Raw genomic sequence first — 7,604 nt, forward strand, 5'->3', positions numbered from 1 at the left:
TATGGATTAACCACTTTAACAGATAAAGTTCCATGGAGCGGGGGTTCCCGGCCCATATACGATGACCAAGCACTATTCTCGGACTCTGATTGTTGAGTGGTCGGTGTTATGGATGAACCACTTTAGCAGACAAAGTTCCATAGAGCGGGAGTTCCTGGCGGATATTCGATGGTGAAGTACTATTCTTGGATTCTGATGGTTGAGTGGTCGGTATTATGGATAAACAACTTTAGCAGACAAAGTTCCATTGAGCTTTAGTTCCTGGCGGATATCCGATGACCAGACACTATTCTCGGACCCTGATGGTTGAGTGTTCGGTGCTATGGATGAACCACTTGAACAGACAAAGTTCCATAGAGCGGGACTTCCCGGCGGATATCCGATGACCAAGCAATATTCTCAGACTCTGATGGTTAAGTGGTCGGTGTTATGGATGAACAACTTTAACAGAAAAAGTTCCATGGAACGGGGGTTCCCGACCCATGTCCGATGACCAAGCATTATTCTCTGACTATGATGGTTGAGTGGTCGGTGTTATGGTTGAACCACTTTAACAAAGTTCCATGGGGCGGGAGTTCCTGGCGGATATTCGAAGATGAAGCACTATTCTCGGACTCTGATGGTTGAGTGGTCGGTGTTATGGATAAACCACTTTAACCGACAAAGTTCAATGGAGCGGGGGTTCCTGGCGGATATCCGATGATGAAGCACTATTCTCGGACTCTGATGGTTGAGTGGTCGGTGTTATGGATTAACCACTTTAACAGATAAAGTTCCATGGAACGGGGGTTCCCGGCCCATATCCGATGACCAAGGACTATTCTCGGACTCTGATGGTTGAGTGGTCCGTGTTATGGATGAACTACTTGAACAGAACAAAGTTCCATAGAGCGGGGGTTTCTGGCAGATATCCGATGATGAAGCACTATTCTCGGACTCTGATGGTTGAGTGGTCGGTGTTATGGATGAACCACTTTAGCAGACAAAGTTCCATAGAGCGGGAGTTCCTGGCGGATATTTGATGATGAAGCGCTATTCTCGGACTCTGATGACTGAGTGGTCGGTGTTATGGATGAACCACTTTAACAGACAAAGTTCCATAGAGCGGGAGTTCCCGGCGGCTATCCGATGGTGAAGTACTATTCTTGGAATCTGATGGTTGAGTGGTAGGTGTTATTGATGAACTACTTGAACAGAACAAAGTTCCATGGAGCAGGGGTTCCCGGCCCATGTACGATGACCAAGCACTATTCTTGGACTCTGCTGGTTGAGTGGTCGGTATTATGGATAAACAACTTTAGCAGACAAAGTTCCATTGAGCTTTAGTTCCTGGCGGATATCCGATGACCAGACACTATTCTCGGACCCTGATGGTTGAGTGTTCGGTGCTATGGATGAACCACTTGAACAGACAAAGTTCCATAGAGCGGGACTTCCCGGCGGATATCCGATGACCAAGCAATATTCTCAGACTCTGATGGTTAAGTGGTCGGTGTTATGGATGAACAACTTTAACAGAAAAAGTTCCATGGAACGGGGGTTCCCGACCCATGTCCGATGACCAAGCATTATTCTCTGACTATGATGGTTGAGTGGTCGGTGTTATGGTTGAACCACTTTAACAAAGTTCCATGGGGCGGGAGTTCCTGGCGGATATTCGATGATGAAGCACTATTCTCGGACTCTGATGGTTGAGTGGTCGGTGTTATGGATAAACCACTTTAACCGACAAAGTTCCATGGAGCGGGGGTTTCCGGCCAATGTCCGATGACCAAGCACTATTCTCGGACTCTGATGGTTGAGTGGTCGGTGTTATGGATGAACCACTTGAACAGAACAAATTTCCATAGAGCGGGGGTTCCTGGCGGATATTCGATGATGAAGCACTATTCTTGGACTCTAATGGTTGAGTGGTCGGTGTTATGGATAAACCACTTTAACCGACAAAGTTCCATGGAGCGGGGGTTTCCGGCCAATGTCCGATGACCAAGCACTATTCTCGGACTCTGATGGTTGAGTGGTCGGTGTTATGGATTAACCACTTTAACAGAACAAAGTTCCATAGAGCGGGGGTTTCTGGCAGATATCCGATGACCTAGCACTATTCTCGGACTCTGATGGTTGAGTGGTCGGTGTTATGGATTAACCACTTTAACAGATAAAGTTCCATGGAACGGGGGTTCCCGGCCCATGTCCGATGACCAAGCACTATTCTCGGACTCTGATGGTTGAGTGGTCGGTGTTATGGATACACCACTTGAACAGAACAAAGTTCCATGGAGCAGGGGATCCCGGCCCATGTACGATGACTAAGCACTATTCTCGGACTCTGATGGTTGAGTGGTCGGTGTTATGGATGAACCACTTTAACAGACAAAGTTCAATAGAGCGGGGGTTCCCGGCCCATGTACAATGACTAAGCACTATTCTCGGACACTGATGGTTGAGTGGTCGGTGTTATGGATGAACCACTTTAACAGATAAAGTTCCATGGAGCGGGGGTTCCCGGCGGATATCCGATGACCAAGCAATATTTTCAGACTCTGATGGTTAAGTGGTCGGTGTTATGGATGAACAACTTTAACAAAAAGTTCCATGGAACGGGGGTTCCCGACCCATGTCCGATGACCAAGCACTATTCTCGGACTCTGATGGTTGAGTGGTCGGTGTTATGGATACACCACTTGAACAGAACAAAGTTCCATGGAGCAGGGGATCCCGGCCCATGTACGATGACTAAGCACTATTCTCGGACTCTGATGGTTGAGTGGTCGGTGTTATGGATGAACCACTTTAACAGACAAAGTTCAATAGAGCGGGGGTTCCCGGCCCATGTCCGATGACCAAGCACTATTCTCGGACTCTGATGGTTGAGTGGTCGGTGTTATGGATACACCATTTGAACAGAACAAAGTTCCATGGAGCAGGGGATCCCGGCCCATGTCCGATGACCAAGCACTATTCTCGGACACTGATGGTTGAGTGGTCGGTGTTATGGATGAACCACTTTAACAGACAAAGTTCCATAGAGCGGGAGTTCCCAGCGGCTATCCGATGATGAAGTACTATTCTCGGACTCTGATGGTTGAGTGGTCGGTGTTATGGATGAACCACTTTAACAGACAAAGTTCCATAGAGCGGGGGTTCCCGGCCCATGTCCGATGACCAAGCAATATTCTCGGACTCTACTGGTTGAGTGGTCGGTGTTATGGATGAACCACTTTAACAGACAAAGTTCCATAGAGCGGGGGTTCCCGGCCCATGTCCGATGACCAAGCACTATTCTCGGACTCTGATGGTTGAGTGGTCGGTGTTATGGATGAACCACTTTAGCAGACAAGTTCCATAGAACGGGAGTTCCTGGCGGATATTCGATGATGAAGCGCTATTCTCGGACTCTGATGGTTGAGTGGTCGGTATTATGGATAAACAACTTTAGCAGACAAAGTTCCATTAAGCTTTGGTTCCTGGCGGATATCCGATGACCAGACACTATTCTCGGACCCTGATGGTTGAGTGTTCGGTGTTATGGATGAACCACTTGAACAGAACAAAGTTCCATGGAGCGGGGGTTCCCGGCCCATGTCCGATGACCAAGCAATATTCTCGGACTCTACTGGTTGAGTGGTCGGTGTTATGGATAAACCACTTTAGCAGACAAAGTTTCATGGAGCGGGGGTTCCCGGCCCATGTACGATGACCAAGCTCTATTCTCGGACTCTGATGGTTGAGTGGTCGGTGCTATGGATGAACCACTTGAACAGACAAAGTTCCATAGAGCGGGACTTCCCGGCAGATATCCGATGACCAAGCAATATTCTCAGACTCTGATGGTTAAGTGGTCGGTGTTATGGATGAACAACTTTAACAGAAAAAGTTCCATGGCACAGGGGTTCACGACCCATGTACGATGACCAACCACTATTCTCGGACTCTGATGGTTGAGTGGTCGGTGTTATGGATAAACCACTTTAACCGACAAATTCAATGGAGTGGGGGTTTCCGGCCAATGTCCGATGACCAAGCACTATTCTCGGACTCTGATGGTTGAGTGGTCGGTGTTATGGATGAACCACTTTAGCTTTATGTTTGTCGTCTTCCCGTCTTTATGTTTATGTTTGTCGTTTTTCCCAACTTTGTTTGTCGTTTTCCCGTCTTTCCGTCGTTTTCACGTCTATGTTTGTTGTCTTCCCGTCTTTATCTTTGTTTGTCGTTTTTCCCAACTTTGTTTGTCGTTTTCCCGTCTTCCCGTCGTTTTCGCGTCTATGTTTGTTGTCTTCCCGTCTTTATCTTTGTTTGTCGTTTTTCCCGTCTTTATGTTTTATTCCATTTTCCTGTCTCCATGTTTATGTTTGTCGTTTTTTCCCGTCTTCATGTTTATGTTTGTCGTTTTCGCGTCTATGTTTGTTGTTTTTCGCGTCTTCATGTTTATGTTTGTCGTTTTTCACGTCTTTATGTTTATGTTTGGCGTTTTTCCGTCTTCCGGTCTTTATGCTTATGTTTGTCGTTTTTCCCGTCTTTATGTTTATGTTTGTCGTTTTCCCGTCTTTATGTTTATGTTTGTCGTTTTTCACGTCTTTATGTTTATGTTTGTCGTTTTTCGCATCTTTACGTTTATGTTTGTTGTTTTTCCCGTCTTTATGTTTATGTTTGTCGTTTTCCCGTCTTTATGTTTATGTTTGTCGTTTTCCCGTCTTTATGTTCATGTTTGTCGTTTTTCCCGTCTCTGTTTGTCGTTTTCCCGTCTTCCCGTCTTTATGTTTGTTTTTTTCCCGTCTTTATGTTAATGTTTGTCGTCTTCCCGGCTTTATTTTAATGTTTGTTGTTTTTCCTGTCTTTATGTTTGTCGTTTTCCCGTCTTTAAGTTTGTCGTTTTTCCCGTCTTTATGTTTGTTGTTTTCCCGTCTTTATGTTTGTCGTTTTTCCCGTCTTTATGTTTATGTATGTCGTTTTTCCATCTTCCCGTCTTTATGCTTATCTTTGGCGTTTTTCCCGTCTTTATGTTTATGTTTGGCGTTTTCCCGTCTTTATGTTTATGTTTATCGTTTTCCCCGACTCTGTTTGTCGTTTTCCCGTCTTTATGTTTATGTTTGTCGTTTTTCGCGTCTTTATGTTTATGTTTGTCGTCTTCCCGTCTTTATGTTTATGTTTGTCAATTTTCCCGTCTTTATGTTTGTCGTTTTTCGCGTCTTTATGTTCATGTTTGTCGTTTTCCCGTCTTCCCGTCTTTATGTTTGTTTTTTTCCCGTCTTTATGTTAATGTTTGTCGTCTTCCCGGCTTTATTTTAATGTTTGTCGTTTTCCCGTCTTTAAGTTTGTCGTTTTTCCCGTCTTTATGTTTGTTGTTTTCCCGTCTTTATGTTTGTCGTTTTTCCCGTCTTTATGTTTATGTATGTCGTTTTTCCATCTTCCCGTCTTTATGCTTATGTTTGGCGTTTTTCCCGTCTTTATGTTTATGTTTGGCGTTTTCCCGTCTTTATGTTTATGTTTATCGTTTTCCCCGACTCTGTTTGTCGTTTTCCCGTCTTTATGTTTATGTTTGTCGTTTTTCGCGTCTTTATGTTTATGTTTGTCGTCTTCCCGTCTTTATGTTTATGTTTGTTTTTTCCCCGTCTTTATGTTTATGTTTGTCGTCTTCCTGTCTTTATGTTTATGTTTGTCAATTTTCCCGTCTTTATGTTTGTCGTTTTTCCCGTCTTTGTTTGTCGTTTTCCCGTCTGTCCGTCTTTGTTTGTTTCTCGTTTTCTCGTCTTTATGTTTGTGGGGGTTTTTTTCGCGTTTTTGTTTTTTTCGTTTTCCCTTCTTTGTTTGTTTGTCGTTTTTCCCGTCTTTATGTTTATGTTTGTTGTTATTCCCGTCTTTATGTTTATGTTTGTAGTTTTCCCGTCTTCCCGTCTTTATGTTTGTTTGTTTTTTCCCCTTCTTTATGTTTATGTTTGTTGTTTTTCCCGTCTTTGTTTATGTTTGTCGTCTTCCCGTCTTTATGTTTATGTTTGTCGTTTTTCGCGTCGTTATGTGTGTCGTTTTTCGCGTCTTTATGTTTATGTTTGTCGTTTTTACATCTTCCCGCCATTATGTTTATGTTTGTTGTTTTTCCCGTCTTTATGTTTATGTTTGTTGTTTTTCCCGTCTTTATGTTTGTTTGTCGTCTTCCCGTCTTCATGTTTATGTTTGTCGATTTTCCCTTTTTTATGTTTGTCATTTTTCGCGTCTTTATGTTTATGGTTGAGTGGTCGGTGTTATGGATGAACCACTTTAGCTTTATGTTTGTCGTCTTCCCGTCTTTATGTTTATGTTTGTCGTTTTTCCCAACTTTGTTTGTCGTTTTCCCGTCTTCCCGTCGTTTTCACGTCTATGTTTGTTGTCTTCCCGTCTTTATATTTGTTTGTCGTTTTTCCCAACTTTGTTTGTCGTTTTCCCGTCTTTATGTTTGTCGTTTTTCCCGTCTTTATGTTTATGTATGTCGTTTTTCCATCTTCCCGTCTTTATGCTTATCTTTGGCGTTTTTCCCGTCTTTATGTTTATGTTTGGCGTTTTCCCGTCTTTATGTTTATGTTTATCGTTTTCCCCGACTCTGTTTGTCGTTTTCCCGTCTTTATGTTTATGTTTGTCGTTTTTCGCGTCTTTATGTTTATGTTTGTCGTTTTTCGCGTCTTTATGTTTATGTTTGTCGTCTTCCCGTCTTTATGTTTATGTTTGTTTTTTCCCCGTCTTTATGTTTATGTTTGTCGTCTTCCTGTCTTTATGTTTATGTTTGTCAATTTTCCCGTCTTTATGTTTGTCGTTTTTCGCGTCTTTATGTTCATGTTTGTCGTTTTCCCGTCTTCCCGTCTTTATGTTTGTTTTTTTCCCGTCTTTATGTTAATGTTTGTCGTCTTCCCGGCTTTATTTTAATGTTTGTCGTTTTTCCCGTCTTTATGTTTGTTGTTTTCCCGTCTTTATGTTTGTCGTTTTTCCCGTCTTTATGTTTATGTATGTCGTTTTTCCATCTTCCCGTCTTTATGCTTATCTTTGGCGTTTTTCCCGTCTTTATGTTTATGTTTGGCGTTTTCCCGTCTTTATGTTTATGTTTATCGTTTTCCCCGACTCTGTTTGTCGTTTTCCCGTCTTTATGTTTATGTTTGTCGTTTTTCGCGTCTTTATGTTTATGTTTGTCGTCTTCCCGTCTTTATGTTTATGTTTGTTTTTTCCCCGTCTTTATGTTTATGTTTGTCGTCTTCCTGTCTTTATGTTTATGTTTGTCAATTTTCCCGTCTTTATGTTTGTCGTTTTTCGCGTCTTTATGTTTATGTTTGTCGTTTTTCCCGTCTTTGTTTGTCGTTTTCCCGTCTGTCCGTCTTTGTTTGTTTCTCGTTTTCTCGTCTTTATGTTTGTGGGTTTTTTTTTCGCGTTTTTGTTTTTTTCGTTTTCCCTTCTTTGTTTGTTTGTCGTTTTTCCCGTCTTTATGTTTATGTTTGTTGTTATTCCCGTCTTTGTTTGTCGTTTTCCCGTCTGTCCGTCTTTGTTTGTTTCTCGTTTTCTCGTCTTTATGTTTGTGGGGTTTTTTTTCGCGTTTTTGTTTTTTTCGTTTTCCCTTCTTTGTTTGTTTGTCGTTTTTCCCGTCT

The sequence above is a fragment of the Gasterosteus aculeatus genome, chromosome 11, assembly GCF_964276395.1.
Source record: "Gasterosteus aculeatus chromosome 11, fGasAcu3.hap1.1, whole genome shotgun sequence".
Classification (NCBI taxonomy): domain Eukaryota; kingdom Metazoa; phylum Chordata; class Actinopteri; order Perciformes; family Gasterosteidae; genus Gasterosteus; species Gasterosteus aculeatus.